Source organism: Mauremys mutica, chromosome 11, assembly GCF_020497125.1.
Source record: "Mauremys mutica isolate MM-2020 ecotype Southern chromosome 11, ASM2049712v1, whole genome shotgun sequence".
Taxonomy (NCBI): domain Eukaryota; kingdom Metazoa; phylum Chordata; order Testudines; family Geoemydidae; genus Mauremys; species Mauremys mutica.
Window position 1 is genome coordinate 14,470,221 of NC_059082.1, and position 18,064 is coordinate 14,488,284.

Genomic DNA, 18,064 nt, shown 5'->3' on the forward strand with positions numbered 1-18,064 from the left:
CAGGCATGCCAGGCAGGGTGCAGAGCCCACCCTAGTCCCGCCCGTACTCCCTCGCCCTACAGCCATTGCTGGCAGACTCCGGGGAGAGCCTGGCTCTGAGGGGCATGGCGGGTGTGGGGTAAGCCCCGTGCGATCGCTGCCCATCGGTGGGGGCGTTTAGTCGGCGTCTCTGGGTTGCCTACTGGGGCCGGGGTTTCTGCAGTAATAGCTGGGCACTACCCTACTTCCCTTGTATGACATTTTGGGGTGCAATCCAGAGCAGCGAGGGGCTGCGTCACCCCTGCCCTTCAACCGTGGGTGCCACACAAGGCTTTGCTGTTGTGGCTCCTAACCTGGGCTCCTGCCAAACAGCATGCAGGTCACACCCTGAGTGTCTGTGTGTAGCCACAGTCCTGGGCCAGCAATTCTGACCCCAGCAGCCTGTCAGCAAACACCAGCCACACTCTGGCTTCCAGCAACTTTGATTACCACATGCAGAGTAACCCCAACACACTCCCAGTCCTGGATTTCCCCCCCAAAAAATGTACTGCCCTCACCTGGACAGATCAGAGAACAAAGGTCCGTTGTCCCTGTAAAGCAGTGTTTCCCAAACCTGGGACACCGCTTGTGTAGGGAAAGCCCCTGGCGGGTCGGGCCGGTTTGTTTACCTGCCGCGTCCGCAGGTCCAGCCAATCGCAGCTCCCAGTGGCCGCAGTTCGCTGCTTCAAGCCAATGGGAGCTGCTGGAAGCGGTGCAGGCCGATGGATGTACTGGCCACTGCGTCCTGCTGTTGAGTCTGAACTTTTTATGAGTTTAAACTTAACCCAGACTTGATGTCTCTATCTGAAACTTTTAATCAAAGCTCTGACCTGCGAACTACTCATGACACCTCCCTCCCCTTAAGTAGCCATCTCCCCCTTTTGTCTTTTCTAATTTACATTTTAACCTGTTTTATCCTGTAGAATCTTGATTGATTATGCATGACCATTATGATCTGTTAATCACTTTGTTTACTTCTGTGTATAAATATTGATGCTCACCCCTAATAAACTTGCCACACTTACTCCGAAGGCTTTTAAGCTAAGGATAGTGTGAGCCCGTTGATCAACGAAGTGTTGTCTGGTCTCTGACAGATTTGTGAGCCCCATACCAACTCCGCACGAACTCGGGTGCTGGAGAGGTGAGTAAGGACTTGCTTTTTTACCTAACACTGCAACCCCCATTGTCCTGGAGCAGTGAACCGCAGCCATTGGGAGCCCTGATCAGCCAAACCTGTGGACCCGGCAGGTAAACAAACTGGCCCGGCCCGCCAGGGGCTTTCTCTACACAAGCGGCGGCCCCAGTTTGAGAACCACTGTTCAAGAGAGATGGATAGGGAGAGAGAACTTGGAGTGGTTTTGCCTCTTACTTGTATAGTTCAATCACCCTTTGAAATGCATTTCCCAGAGACTGACCCTTAAAGTTCTTTCCAGTGGAGGGCAAGGAGACATGTGGGGGAGAGAGATTTCATGCAGTTCCTTCACTCCCTTCTGTCTGAGGACTCTGTTTACAGCTCATATGCAAATTGAGGTCAACACACCTCCCTTTGTTTAAGACCTGCTTGATCAGCTTTACCTGATGGCTATGTGACTTTAAACATGGGCCTTTAACATTATACAGGGGGGAATTTCATAACTTTACACACCATGTTGCTACATACATTCCACCGTGATATATTGACCAGTGAGATATTAGTTTTCAAATATTTCATAAGGTGACTACACGAGTGCATTCCATTACACCTTGTCACAAACGTGTCTTTCCAAAATGTGTTGTGAGCATTCCCCCCTCTGGACTGGGACTGATGCACCATCCCCCTCCTGTACTTCCCCACTGCCTGCTTTCTTCAGTCCAGCTCTCATTGGCCATCCGCCATAGAGCCTTCCTGACCCTTCACTTTCCAGTATTTTCTCCCCTCCTGGGAAAGCACCATTGCCCCAGAAGAGTTTTGTACAGCCTGAATACAGAAAAGGCTGATACTCAATGTGGGGAGGGCACACTGTGCCCCATTTCACTGCCCTTCTAGTCAGAGAGAACCATGCTCCTCCAAGACTCTAATGCTCTCTTCACATCAGTTCTCAGAGAAGAGTCCCACCCCATCCTCCTCCCCGAGGATCGCTGGCTTTGCTCACTCCCAGTAAGATGATCACATTCCTAATTGCCACTTGGGAATAGATTAGCAGTCAACGAGAGCAACAGTTTTGCTAACTCAAAATGTCCCTTTCTAAAGGGATATGACCTGGCCCCTTGTGACCAGCAAATTCATCACATTTGTGATCCAAGCAAACTGGGAAACCTGGTCACCTCCAGAGAAGAGAGTCAAGCGCGTGCTGTCGCATTGCCACCTGGTCCTTCAGTGAGGCAGTGAACATCATCACAGGTTTGAAAACCTTATTCCTGTTTGACCCCTTCCTATGGCAGTGGCACAGCCAGGTTCTAAGAGCGTGGAGAGCGAACATATAAAAAAAGACACCACCTGCTGCGAAGCAGCAAAACAAAAAAAAGAAAAACCCAAGTCTTGCCGCCGAAGACTGAAGAACCCGCCGCGCCGATTTTACCCACTACCGAATTGCTGTCGAAGACCCAGAGCGACTGAAGCACCCGCCGCCGAATTGCCGCCGACCCGGAGCTGACTGTGGGAAACCCACGCTGGATTAGTCCTCAGCCAAGCAAGGTAGCAGGCGCTCCTCAGCGGGCACAGGGAGGAGCGTCACCAGGCTGCCACAAAGCGAGGGCAAGGGGAGCAGGAGAAGCACCGGCCGCAGGAGCCGCCGCCGCAAGATGCACGCAGCGGAGCCCAAAGTGAGTGCCGCCGAAGACCCGACATGCTGGGAAGCCCCAAGTGAGTGCTCAGGGGAGCGGCCTCTCCCCCTGTTCTCCCCCTAGCTGCGCTATTGTCTTATGGTGGTTGGAATATCTCTCTCCTCTCAGTGAGAGGTTCACCAATGTTCCTATTGTGTATTTTGCATTTAATTCAACAACAGCCCCTGTGGTTGTAGGCTGTGGTCATTGAGTGGTGTAGGGATAGGATATACTTCCTGTTACCATTCACTTCTGACAGTCCCTTCCCCTTGTCCTTAATGAACATTGTTTTGTGGTAGGGAAGCAGCAATTAGAGGAGATGGCAGATTGAGACAGGGTCTTTCCTGAGGTCAGATTCAGCAAAATGGCTTGGAGGGCAGAATTTCCCCTTCCTTTTTCCCCATCCTCTCCCATCCACCAGAGATCTGCATGACTCACACACACAGAGCCCTGAGTTTGTTAAACAGGGACATCTCATTCTAGAGCTCAGACTGTTTCCAACGCAGGCCTTCTCCAAGGACTAATTGCAGTTACATTTACATCGGCACAGGAAATGTGGTGTCTTCACCATTCTGCAGACTGCAGGGTTGTAACTGTGGTAACTTTGGCCTTTGTGTCCAGATGGCCACTAGGGAGAGACACCCAAAAATGAGAAAGAAATAGGGAAAGCATTGAGCTGAAAACTCACCCAGGGCCTCCATTAGTGTATGGTCCATGAGGTGTGTATGGCCTCCGGTTTTCAGAGCAGCTTGTTTGCAGGAGGACATGATTTTGTGATCAGTCTATTTTATGGTGTATTTTTTATGGGATTCAGCTTCCAAATAAATTATTCCCCAGGGCAGTAAGCTAGCAAAGAAGTGATGCCATTCACAGCTCAGAGTATGGTGTGTTGTGGGTGACAAACAAACAGAAAAGGTCACGGCCCACTCTGATCTCCACTGACCCCCACAGTGGGGCCAAAGGGGGAGACAACTCTCAGCCCCATTTATGTCCCCCCTCCCAACAGCTCACCCATAAACTGCAAGGCTGGCCCTGAGCTGAGCTGTAGCCTCTGTCTCAGTACATCTCGGCACAAAAGACATTGTGAGCTGCAAAACATATCCTGGTGCTGCATGGATCTGCAGGAATGAAACCATTATTGTAAAGTGCCTCTTATGCAAACACCTTCCTCCCAAAATAGCTGAGAGGCAGAGAGAGGGAAACAAACAAAGCAGGAATTTGGAGTCGGATTCTTTCAACAAAGAATCATCTGCCTTTTCTTGTAGTCGTTGGGGGCCTCGGATTCAACGGTGCTGGGCACCAGCCGCACCAATCAACTCGAGCAAGGGGGGTGCTCAGCACTAACATCTGCAAGGCAAGATGGGAACTATAGAGCTAACTCTGCCCCCTCAGCCAACTTTCAGCCGCTGGGACTGTAATTTAAACATACAGGATTGAATGTAACTGTCCATTAGAAGGCACTGGCAGAGCCATGCTGATACAACACAATCTGACCAGTGTGGCTTGGGACTGTTATGCCCAAATAAGGCCATTCCAGTTTAGCTGCAGTTTCCAAGTTGCTTCTGTTGGCCCTGCTCCTGTGAGTCAGGACTTCAGTGGGAGGTCAGCATCCGAGCAGATCATGTTTGTTGGTAGAACAGGTTCAAGAAACAATGAGCCATGGAGTCATGTTAAGCCAAATTCAGCACTAGTGTATTTAAATCCCTGGTTGTACTGCACCAAGATTACAATACATTTCTATCCACTCTGACTGTGGGGAATAATTTCTCTCTCAGATGGTTTCTGATTGAACCTCAGCTGTTCCCATATTTCAGTAACGTTTCTGGGTTGGTCCCGTCCCACCTCCACCCCTTCTACCTCTCACCTGTGCTGTACCAGCAAAGATTATTTATAGGGGAGAAGCCAAGAATTCCCCTGCATCTCCCCTTACCTCTGTATGCTTAGCAATTTCCCAGCCAGGGAATGAATTGGTCTGCTCTCTTTCTGTGTGTTTCTGTGGCTTGCATTGTCATTTGCAAACTGTATTACTTCACACCGTTTACCTTGCTCCACAGTCTGGACAGCTGTGTGTGGCCTTTCTTCTTGCACAAGTAAATAGCTGTCCCCTGGCTGCCTCTGCTGCACTGGGGGCTCAAGATCTCCAGTCAGTGCAGATCAAGCCTAGGCTTCACGGCTCGTGTTGAGTTAAAATCTGCGGGTATTTGATGGTGGGTGGTATTTCTCTACCCAGGCTAAGGCAAATGCAATTTTGTGAGACATACTTTAATATACAGCAAAGGCTGGTCTGCCCTGCACAGTAAACACCTCATCTTTCCAGAGAGATTGTTCTAATTCCAAGAGTTGCTGCTGGTGTTGCAGGGTGCTGGAAAGCGATCTGCAGCATGGTGAGAAACTGCAGCTGTCTGGCCTCCATTGCCTTGTGTTTGTTAAATAGGAATCACTGATTTCTCTCCATCCCCTTTTGCCCTTGCATGCACATGATTCTAAGGGGACACTGGATTCTAAGGGCTGAATTCTGTCCTTTGGTACATGTGTGAGGCAATCTCTTTTATTGGACCATCTTCTACTGGTGAAAGAGACAAGCTTTTGAGCCATACAGAAGGAAGAGCTCTGTGTGACTCAAAAGCTTGTCTCTGTCACCAATGGAAGCTGATCCAATAAAAGATATGACCTCACTCACCTTGTCTCTCTGATATCCTGGGACCAACATGGCTACAACTACCCTGTGTGCTTTCATACATGTAACACACTCACCCCGAACACAGGAGGAGCTTTGCCTGCGTGAGGATTTCAGGGCTGGTCCCTCCAAAAAGTTTTACCCACTGCCTTACTCTTTGGAGGTCTGGTCAGTCTTCCCCCAGATCTCAGGGTTGCACGTGCTGTGAGATGCAGTCCTAACTGATTCACTGAAGTAATTTCTCAGAGTACTGACTTTCTGCAAAACCTTTCATCCAAATAAACAAGCTACAAAATGTATTCTACCTAAACTCCTCCTCTGCGCGTCTGTAGCCTTGAACACTGATCTCTCTAGTGACACAGGCCCTTGCCTCTTCCTCTATAAACCATCTTTTCATTTAACTCAGTACCAATCCACCTTCCTCGCCTCATGTTTCTTTCAAACCACATCCAACTCACCCAGGGCTCATAAGCTCACACACAATTTTTCATAATGGTGTATTCTCAAGAGAGTCCTGGGTCAGGAAAAGGATGGGACATTACAGACCAGCGTTTAGGAGCGTTGGCAGAACTGTGTGTGCGCAAGGGGGTTCCTGGGCTAGACTCGGGAGATATTGTGGGTCAGGATTAGGGGGCAATAGCAGAGCCAGATCCAGAACAGCAGGGAATGTTGTAGGTCACTAGTTGGATGTATTGGTAGTGTTGTGTGGGGAACCTGTTCTGGACTAGCAGGTGGCTGGAGGTCAGGATTGAGTTGCCGTGGCATTGCAATGTGGAGGCTGGAGAAGCCCAGGGCTACAATAGCAGGGGATGCTGCTGGTCAAGAGTGAGGCGCATTGGCAGACCTGCGTGTGGGAAGGCTGCCCATCCCCCCTCTGTACCACACCCGTCTTTAGCCAGTAGCTTTTTAGTCCCTCACTTTCACCAGCACTACATTAATAAAGGTTTTTAATCAAATCCATTCCTTGTTTTTCCCCTTCTCAACTCATTTCTTCCCATCTGTGCATGACGTGGGGACTATAACTGGCCGATTAGCCTGGCCGGTGGGGGTCTTCTTTACCTGAGTAATGACCAGTGGGCGATGGGCTGCTCAGGAGGGGCAGCACTCCGTTGTTTTTAAAGGCCCTGAAAGCTTTTTGTTTCTCCTCAGGTTTGTGCTGCAAACTGAGGCTTGCGTCTGCAAGGCTTTTAGCAGCTCTTCCTCTCACGCCCTTTGCATTAGTGACACATGCAGCAGCGGCAAGGAAGCGGGAGCGGGGAAGATGCACTAGAGGGGCACTTGCCTTTTTTCCCCCCCTTTCCTTTTTTCTTTGAAAGGAACAATGTCAGGGGTCCCTCGAGTTCCATTTGCCGGCTGCTGGCCTGTCCTCTCTCTCTGAGGCTGAGTGGTTTATTAAGCATTCCTGGCACAGGCAGCGCAGGCACTTTGAGCTACTTCATAAAGCAGGGATATAAGTGCAGTAGATATAAAGGAGATATGGGACTGGGGGAGGGGGTGAAACAGGGTGATGTCGAAAATGCTAGAATTCTTTATCGCATGGCCAGCAGACTGAGTGGGCCCCTGCTTGCTGTAGGGTTGAGAGGGGATATTGGAGCTAACCTATCTATGGTCATAGAGATGGTTATAGAGATCCTGTAACCGGGCCCCGTATACAGATCCACCCACACCAAAGGCTTCGCTGCAGTAAACAAAATAACTTCCTGCTCGGAGGCCTCATTTATGTGCTGCAGAGACCATCCCATCTAAGGAGACCTGCGTGCAGTGCCCAGCCCAGCAGCCCTGGGCAGGCTACACAAAGGAACCAAAGTGGTGCAAGCTAATAACAATGCCAGGCTCAATTCCCAGCTCTTCTCAAGCTCACTGCCTGGGCATCTTGAGGAAATGGAGAGAAGTTCCCTCTGGCAGTCTCTCTGTAAGCCCCTTTGTGAGGATGGCAGCACAGCTGTGTGAGTGAATCAGGCTCAGCGGGCTCATACTCTCTCCCTGAGCTTTGTGAATAGCTGTCCTTGGCTCTAGTGTCTCCTGGAGTCTTCCTGTCCCAATAGCTAGGCTGGTGCCTCCTCCCTTACTAATAAACCTGGGACTGGGGTGCATGAGGGTCCCAAAGGATCTGTACTGGCTGGCACAGACCCTATCTCCCAGGTACCTAGGTGAGAGGGAGTTATTGTTTCCCATCAAATGGATGATCTGGAAATGCTATTATATATATTTTGTTTTCAAAATGCAGCGAGGGGAGGGTATTCACCACCAATCTTATATTTGGTGGAGGCAGAGAGGAACATCTGGTTCCTCTGGGCAATATCCTATATTAGAATTTACTCTATAAATACAAAACAAGGTTGATCTTGGGCTAGGCACCATATCATCCATGTATCTGTACATTGCTCAGTACAGCGAGTACCGATGCCAACTTTCCCGTGTGCCAGGGGGTCCTGGACTCCTGGCTTTGCCCCAGGCCTCGCCCCCACTCTATCCTTTCCCCCAAGGTCCCACCCCCTCTCTTTCCCGCCACCGCTGCCTCTTCCTGCCCTGTTCCACTCCCTCCCCCAAGCACGCTGAATCCTCGCTCCTTCTCCCCTCCCCCGCCCCGAGTCTCCTGCATGCCGCAAAACAGCTGGAGGCACGGGGAGGGAGAGGGATTCATGGTGCCTGCTGGTGGGCAGGACATGCTGGGGGGCGAGGGGGAACTGACAGGGGGACTCCTCACCCCCCACCAATTCTTCCTCGTGGGTGCCCCAGCCTCAGAGCACCCATGGACTTGGCACCTATGACAGCGGGACCCTGATCCCAACAAAGGATTTGATACAATAGAAATTTTAAATGACATTTTAAAAACTATGTTAGACGAATGTTAAGATGGCAGAGTCAAGCCCTCAAAAGCTAGGCAATGCCAGACTCTAGGTTGTCTGTGCATATGCACTATGATACAGTCTTTAATTACATGATCACTTACTATTTTCCCACAGCATCCCAGCCACATTCAGTGAATAGGCAACTCTTCAATGTTTCTTTTATCCTCCACATTCAGTGTGTGGCCCCAGGCCTTCCTTACTGCACACTATTCAAACCCTGCTCTGAATACAGAAGTATTAATTTCCTCATTGGCTTTTCTTTGGCACTCATCACTGTCGCATCTGAGTGCTTCACAAACATGAATTGATTTATCTTCACAACCCCTTTGTAAGATCTAGGGGGATACCTGTTTGACAGACAGGAAATTGAAGTACAAAGGGGTTTAGGTCAAAAGTATCCACTAATTTTGAGAGCCCAATTTGAGATGCCAGGGGTCTGATTTTTCACAGTACTTAGCATTATGTAGCACTTTATGTGTTCAAAGCACAGCGCTCATTGACTTCAGTTGTATCTGCGAGTGCTCAGCACTTCTGCAATTCAGATCCCAGGGTCTCGGGCACCCAGCAAATGAGGAACGCATAATTAGTGAGTGCCTGCACAACCCTTGGGTTAACTGACTTGCCCAGCATCATGTAGGAATTCTGTGGCTGTGGCTGAGGCAGGGATAGAATCCAGTTCCCCAGGGCAGCATCCAGCTGCCTCACTCATGAGGCCCTCACCCCACTGCTGTGTTTCATCCTCACACACTGGACCCCTGTGCTTTAAGCTTCCTGAGTGTGAGTGGGCTCCAGCGCTGTCTTTTTCCTTGGGCTCTCTGGAACACTTCCTGGGCACAGGATCTTTGCCTGCTACCTTTGCTTAGAACTGAGACCTCACAATCCAGCTGCCCTAGGTCCCCAGGACCTGTGCTGATCCTGCGTCGGCTCCCCAGTTCCTTTAGTGCACCTTTTCCCAAAGCACCAACCCCAGGGCACTCTGGTTTACTGTATCTCCCCCCAGGGACAAGCGATAGTGGAAGCACATAACCCCCGGTGTGCTTGCTAAGGTTTCTAACACAATTACTCTTTACTTTAGATAGCCCAAAAAATATACAGAGCTAGACAAAAAACTAAACACCTGTAAGCATTTACCTGCCTCAGTTTCCTCCAAGCTGCTTGTGCACCAGCAGAGGGAGCATTGAGAGCACAGGAGAGACAGTCTCCCTGCTTTCAGTTCCAGTGTCCAGTGCCACAGCGATTGGCAACAGCCCAGAGCAGCACTTGCAGGGAAAGTCCTGTTCAGCCATGCAGCCGTGGGATGGAGCATGGCCAGTCACTGTGTGGGGATGGTGCATGCACTGTCCCACAGGCACCGACTTTCAGCTTTCTTTGGAGATGCTCCACCCCTGCTCCACCCTGAGGTCTCAACCCCACTCCGCCCCTTCCCCCAGTGCCCCTGCACTGCTTCTTCCTGCCCCGCTCTGCCCCCTCCCCAAAGTGTGTCCCACCCTCACGCCACCTCTTCCCACCCCTGCTCTTCCCCCTCTCCTCCAATGCCTCCTGCCCACCACTGAACAGCTGGTTGGTGGTGGGCGGGAGGTGCTGGGAGGGAGGGGAGGAGCTGATCAGCGGGGCCCACTGAACAGTCTGTTTGGTGGGTGGCTGGTGGGTGCTGAGCACCCACTATTTTTTTTCCATGGGTGCTCCAGCCCCAAAGCACCCACAGAGCGGGTGCCTGTGCACAGTCCATGTCAGAGCTGAGAGACATTGGAGCTTGTTCCACGCAGATGGAATCTTTGGAGAATTTACCTGCCAAACTCTAACAAGTCCCTGCTGAGCATGTGAAAACAGAGATTTTTCAAAGGCTTATAACGTGGCCCAATTTGAGTATTTTTTCATGGGAACAGGAAAACGGCACACCCCTGACATCAGGACACTCCCCGTCCTGCCCCCATGCCCACACCCTGCCACACTGCAAGTCCTTGTTCCAAGGAATGGAAGTGCTAGAGATTCTACAGGTGGAAGAATTTTTTTTGACATGGGCAAAACAATGTATTTTTTCCGATTCTCATTCTCTGAATTATCTGAACCATTGATGCTGAAATTTTCCAAAATGAATTCAGCCAGAGAAAAGACATCCTGCATGGGAAATTTCAGTCCAATAGTTAAAGTTTGGCAAAGTTATAGGCGACTGAAAACAGGATTTTATGATGGAAAGTGTCTGGCAACCTGAACTATAGGCAGCACTGCTGGCTCCACCTATAATCATAGTTATTATTATTATTATTATTTATTATTATTGCAACAGGGTGAGCTTCATCTAGCCTAATTATCTGATCCTCCCCAAGAAAAGACTACCAAAGCCCACATCTGAGTGTGTAGGATACTAAAAATTGTTTAAGAGCCAGATGGCACTAGAGGGGTTAGCGCAGAAGGCCTTTCACCTCTGGAAAACTGGGCTCCGGCTCTGGGAACTACTGCAGTTCAGGACTGAAGCTCATTGGCAGAGTTGTGTGGGGAGACCTGGAATGAAACAGCATGAGGCAAGGTGGGTCAGGATTGAGGAGCGATAGCCGAGCTGTGTGGACTGAGGAGAACAGGACACCGTGGGCCCAGACCTTGGGAAATACATGCCAGTTACTGCACCGAGACCAAATCAAGACTGGAAGAACATTCAACATATACACCAGGGGTGGCCAAACCATGGCTCATGAGCCACATATGGCTCTTTTATAGTTAAAGTGTGGCTCCCGGAGCTCCCAGCTCCACCCCCCATTCTTGACCTACCAGACTTGGGGGAGGGAGCTTGGGGCTTCTGCCCTGCGGCAGGTGGTGGGGCTAGGAGCAGAGACGACTGGTGCCTGCTGACAGTGGGGTGGGGGCAAAATTTAAAGGTTCGCCCCACAACAGCTTGAGTCACCCCCCCCCCCGGCATGCACCCCCCTCTTACCCTCAGCTGCCCCTTCCTGCAGCTCCCAGGTGTTAGCTCCACATGGAGAGGTAGCAGGAAACAGCTTTAGCTCTGCAGAGAGACGACAGTAGCAAAAGCAGCAGCTCTTCCTGCAACTCCCAGCTGTTTGCCGCGGCCTCTACCCAAGGCGCAGCTCCCGCCTTGCTGGCTCCAGCGGCTGCTGTGCAAGGAGGAAGCCCAGTGCACCATATGATTGAGCAGGGCCAGAAAACCCTGGCAAAAATCTAGGGAGGCATGTAACCCCATCTGTCCCCTTCATGCATCGCCTCTGGCTTCTACCCAGCAGAAAGGAGAGCCTCAGGGCTTCAGCCCTGTGGAGTGCACCTGCCAGGGCTCAGGGCTTCAGTCCCGCAGGGCACATGTGCCGGGACTCGGGACTTCAGCAGGAGTGGGGGCTGAAGCCCCGAGCCCCAGCAGGCGCCCCCCGGCTCCCGAACTTCTGACAGTTGCCATATCAGAGGGTCAGTAAGTTTGGCCATCCCTGATATACACCAGACAAAGCTGCATGAAAACACTGCTGAGATGCGGACCCTGAGTTGCACAGATCTTGATTCCGACACTGCGAACAGTAAAATGACCCCAAGGAGTGTAAGCCCTGTGCCCTGCCTTCTGCACAACAGACCTTGCAACAAGCAGCCATCAATAATCCACATCTCGCTCTGCACATCTTACCTTGGTTTCCATGTATTTATTTTAACCTTGATTTTATTAAGTGTTCTTTGCGTGTTAGGCGTGTGTAGCCCAAACACAATCGGTCTGGAGGCCGGGCAGAATTGGAGATTTCCTATTCGAATGAAGGTTGCCCACGGCACCTGAGCCTGGCCATCCTAGTGATAAACACCAGCCAGGCTTTTCTGATTCCTTCAATGCAGTTTTTAAGTGCTGCTCACGTGTACGATAAAGGGAGAATATGGAGACAGAGGGAAGGGGACATAGAAGTGTCTTGAAGTAGCTGCAGGGGAAGTGCTTGTCTTCACAAGGCTGGCAATGAAATTAGAGGTAATTGTGAGGACCAAAGATTCAATAAAACCCAGGGAGGATGTCAGGTGAGAGAGGGGCTGCACGGCCATTTCTGTAAATTGAACAGATGTTCCCTGCTGGTGCCAATAATCAGTTACTGATGGTGCTGTTAAACAAACAGTGCCAGGCCTGCCTCAGGTGCTGTAAAGCTGATAGGGACATCTGTTACTCCCACCTTTGAACTTCAGAGTGAGAGGACAGGCTTCTTTCACTTTGGCTCTGGTTTAATGAGGCATGGTGCTTTAAATAAACCCAGCAGCCGCTACCTGTCTGATGGGCAGAGAGGTGAAAGGGCACTGGGGTGTGACAGGCATCGCATCTCCACTCTGCTCCAAAGTTGCGACGCAGGGGGGATTCAGGAAAGAACTGAGGTGGATGATGGGTGTTCTGGGGCCTGTGCTGTGGCTCATGTCAATGTGTTCTCTGCATCCTCGTGCCTGGACATGCTGTTGCCAAAGGCAGTGAGCGTGGAATCGCCGGATATTTACAGGGACTGAATGGAAATTGGACTACAGAACTACAGTATTCCCTGCTCCCCTGGCAGTGAGACGGAGTGCACCACTCGCTTTTCTTTCCCTTTTCTTTTTGGGTGAATGGTGGTGTCTATGAATCTGATAGGTTGAGAACGCTGGCCAGAGGCAAGTGAAGTGCCAGCAGGCTCTGAGCGACTTCCTTCTGCAGCTCTGACAGTGCTCCTCAACCTGACCTGCAGCACCTTTGCTCTTTCAGGACTGGGCTTTCCCGCCCAATTCTGCTGCTGCATCTGAATCCCAACCTCTGGTGCATCTAACTGTTCCTGTCCATCAGCCACTCCAGGGTGAAGTCATGTGGGAATGAGTGGCGGGTTTCAAGGGGTGCTCATTTACCCAGTTGACACGGGGATCAGATTGAGCCCATCAACCACATTCCATTTGTGATTTAATCAGAAGCTGAATTCAAGTGTTCAGAGGTGAAAGGCTACTGTATTAACCCCCTGAGCTAGATGGGCGACTTGGTTATCCTCAGTCTTATAGCTATGTCCATGTTGCAAAGGCATGATGCCAGGACTTAAATGAGTGGATCCCAAATTCCCTCTTTGTCTCTCTTCCTCCTGCGTAATTAATTGAGATCCACCTTAATAGGATAAAACTAAATACTGAACAGCATCCAAACGCACAGTGGCTGGCAGGAAAACAACAGCCAGAGATAGAAAGGGAGAAAGGCAGCTAAATGGACAAAAGACCCATTTAAGAGTGTTTATTAGAGGTTCCTAAGCTAATAACATCATTATCACAATGTCGACACGGCTGTGATGAGCCTGGTGTGTGCCAGGAGGGGCGATCCTCTTATGTGTTTTGACTAATCAGCTGGGATTTACATGATACACAATAAATCTTATTGATTCTAAATGAAATGTGCCTTTGGGAATCTTTAGCATTCACAGCGAGCCTGAGACAAACCAGGCAGCAAAGCTCTGTCTCCACTGGACTTGGAATTTTAAAAACCTTCAGACAAAAGGATTTAATGGAAAATATGGACAGGAATGAGCCTCTGAACTGCAGTATTACAAGAGACAAGCAAACATGCAGATATGCCTGAGAGAGGCAGCCAATAGGAAGGGGCAGGGAGAGGTTGGGGCACATAGAGAAATGGGGGTGGAGGAGAGAGAGAGCTTAGATCAGGTTTCTTGACCTTCAGGGCATGCTGACAGACTTTATTTCAGCCTCTGCTGGAGGATGCTTTTGGTGTTTGTTAACTGATGTTTTGTATAGAACATGCCCAGAAGAATATACAATACCTAAATACATAGCAGAGTGCAAGGAGAAGGGGTATATTGTCACAGCTGTACCAAGGCGGTTTGAAATAACTTTCTTTCTAGGACATTTTGGTGTCCTGGACGAGATGGCATCTCTGTTAAGGTTTGAAACACCTAGACTCCCGAGAAACACAAATTTGAATAGCATCAGCAGCAACATAGCCATTTCTTGGGTCGTTACACTAAATACTTTGTCATTTCTTCAGTAGGAAATTCCCCATGCCTGCTCTGTACAGACTTTTCTAGGGGACTGGCAGACAGTACCTGGAAAGCTTGGGCAGCTCTGCATTAGATCCGGGATTCTGCATCTATTGGGAAATGGCGATTTACTGTCTTTCCACGCTAGTTAGCAATAGGGGCTGGGGCTGCACAGTCTGTGCTGGCTGACAAGCCATTTCTTCAAATAACTCATACATTTAAATTGAATGCCATAAAAGTGTCAGGTGGGGAGTGAGATGCCACAGTCCATTTCCTGGCATATTTGTCAGGTGGAGTTTGCAGAGCTGTTTATATCCTTCAGGACATGCTGCTGTTAGGATTTGGGTTCTTGTTACATTGTCTCCGACAGAGGAAATAACCAGGTTGGCTGCCAGGGTCAGTTCAACACCAAGGCCTCCTCATTGCCCATCCTATCTCCTTTGAGTCTAATGGAGAGGTAACAGTTCCTGATTGCAATCATGGAATTAATGAGCAGTTTGCAAGGCCATTTATCTTGGTGTCTCTCAGTTTCCTTTTTTTGATGTTACTAAGGAAATAACCATCCACCCCTCTGCTGAAGGCTACACGAGACACAAACATCCATCCAAGCTGATAAGCACTTTCTGTGACTATTCCACCAAAGGCCCCAGGAGATCCAAGAAGTGTTCAAACGATGTCCCATTGCCACTTGTGACCAGCAACTGTGAGAGAAGTTCATTCCAGGTCCACCCCAAATTCTTTTGGGGGATGCTGATGCATTCCCTAAGGTCCAGTTTGCTGAACCCTATATCATCCTGCACAAAAATAAGCTGTTAATAGACTCCATTCTTTTGATCTGGCTAATCTTTCTGCGGTCTCTGCGGTGGCTGCTCAGTAGCACTTACTGGGAAAGAAAGGCTGGTAGCAATGGGATGTTAATGGAACAGCACAACTTAAGTTCTCAGCAGTGGCTGGTGACGTGCACAGAAGCAAAAGAAACAGCTCCTTTTCCAGTTTGCAGAGAAATCTCTTTAAAGTCATAGCCCCAGTAATACATTTTTTTCACTGAAGGTCTTTGAGTTGGTGCAGAGATCTACAATACAGACCTGCCTGCAAGTCAAGGGACCAGGAGTGCAAGTAGGGCGATATTCTCTGGTACCCCATACCTGCAAGAAACTTCTAGCTGGTACAGGGTACTGGAAAGACAGGGGCCAGCACTCCCACTAGAACACATGGCGGGGAGCGAGGGGCGGGGGAGAGGGCTGTGCTCTGCTCCTTAAAGGAGCAGAACTGGGCTAGGGAGGTCATTCATTCTTTATGGCTTTAACAACACAATAAGTTTAAGTTTAAGTTTGTTTAAGTTTGTTAGCCTATGTATTGTGCTGTTTTATGTTGGTCAGGAGTCCTCAAGGGGTGGGGGACAGAAGGTGTTTAAATAAAACAGTGTTTAATTCTGTTTCTCCCCATTGGTCTGAATTATCCATGACATTCATGCTGCATCACATTGTGTCCAAATCATTAGAGGAATGCCTCTGCTTGCACTGACCAGAGGATGTTTGGATTCTGATGTCAACCCAGTTCCGCAGCCTGACGGGAATCAGTGGTGTCCGTTCCCAGTGTAAACACAGAATTCTTCTATGCTGCTAAACTAGTCTAATGTGCATTTTGTTAACTGGAGCAGCAAAACAAAGAAAACGAATGCCTCATTTTCCAGCTTTGTGGGTGAAAGAAGTATAAGTGAAGATTATAATGCCGGACACTGATGGCCTTAAACCTGCTCCCTAAGGAATCTGCCAAGAACTTTGCTGAAAATATGTTCTTTATCTTAGCAGTGGAGCTAAGACTTATCACAATCTGCCCACCTTTATTTGAATGAAGCTCCTTCAGATCTGACAGCTCAGGCTCATTGTCAATTTCATCCAGAATAATTTACAAACTTGGAACCTAATCCTGTAAACCCTTTATCGTTTGATCAATCCCATTGAAGACAACGGGGCTATTTGCATGACTATGGACCACTTTTGTGGATGGGTAAGAGTTTCAGGAGTCTGTTCCTATAAAAGAAATTGAATCCCCCATTGAAGGGCAATGTTTGGGTACAGTACCATAAAGCAATTTAGGATACAGTTCTACTTAAAATTTGTCTTTTAATAAGTCATACATATGCTGAAATGACTCCTCACCCAACTCCTATATTCCATATAAACAGACTGAATACTACTAGTTAAGCATGTTGATGTTTGTATATACAAAGGGGGGCATCAGAGGGGTGGGGAGAGAGTGGGGGTCCCGGGCTGGGGCGGGGTGGGGAGGAGTCACATGGAGGGTCATGTTGGGAGGTTACATGCCCCCCCCTTGTGTTCCTCCCATAAGTGTAGTACTAGCAAGAAATGATTTCTACTTGCACCACTGCGTGGCACTAATAAATATTCTCTCATATTGTTGTTTCAGATGCCATAGCACTATTAACAGGTTGTGACCAGGTGTCAGACTTCAGGGCTCTACGCTGCCAATGCATGCTGGCAATTAGTTCAGATGGGGCTTATTAACACCAACTCAGGAGTATAAGCAGCTGAGAGTCTCTCTGCTTGGAGGAGGGTCAGGAGATCTAGCAAAGGGGGGAAACCTAGAAGCAGTTAGTGCAGGCCAAAGCCTATCTTTGTAAGTGCAATCCTATTTTGGGGCTTTGTATGTTAAGAATAAAGACAATCTTCAGGAAGGAATGGATTTGAACCATAGCCGGTGTGTATTTGTGATTCAGTATTCACAGATATTGTTTTATTAGTGGCAAAATCATCATGCCATGACACGTCAGTTGGTCCCACCACATAAATCATCCTGTTCAATCTCAAATGAGGCTGAATGTTTCACTCCCTTCTGAAGGTGAGAGTTTCCCTCATATTGTTATTTATATATGAAACAGTGGCAGGTATTTGAAAAGCAGAGTGATTTTGGGTGCTATACGTAATGGTTTCCAGTTTTGATTAAAGGTCAGGTTTTGTAGGAGTCCTCAAGGTCTGAGTTTGGGATCTGATCGGGGATTGGAATGAATTAAGATTCTGGTTAAGAACATCATGATGTGGGGGACAGACAGGGCCTTTTTTAGGACTAGGATTTCTCATCTAAGAATCTTTACTTCAGTCCTTTTCAGAAATCTTCAAAGCCCATAGAGAGCCTAAACCCTCTTAGTTTGAGACAGACCAGTCTGTAGATGTGTGACACCTTTCATCTTGTTTCCTTCTTTGTAAAGTTCTCTCTCCACTTAACCTGGTCCCATTCCTCTCCTCTGGGACACAGGTTTGTCCTCCCGGTGTGGCATCCCTTTACTATTATTTGTATTGTGGCTCCACCTAAAGGCCAGAGGCAGGATTTGGGCTCCATTGTGCAAGCAGGTAGGTATGACCCCTACCCTCGGAGTCCAATCCAGACTTCTCAGCCATGCTGTTTGTGAGGCCTGAATGGAACAGGAAGGACAAGTGCTTTCCAAATCCAGACTAGTAACACAATCCCACACCTGCTTTGCATTGGAAAGCTTCTGTTTCAGGTCTGCTTCACCAGCTCCCTTGTATGCAGAGAGCAGGCGCTATGCCCCATGTATAACTTTTCATTTCTTTGGTATAGGGGCAACTTTTCTTCTGATGACTAGGACGTTTTTTGTATTCTTCCTTATGCCTTTTACTAACAGCCTGCTGGATCTAGATCTCTGTGCCTTCTTGTGTGCAATGAGTGGCCTATTGTGGCAGATTATGGAGATGCTATGAGCGAGGGGCAAT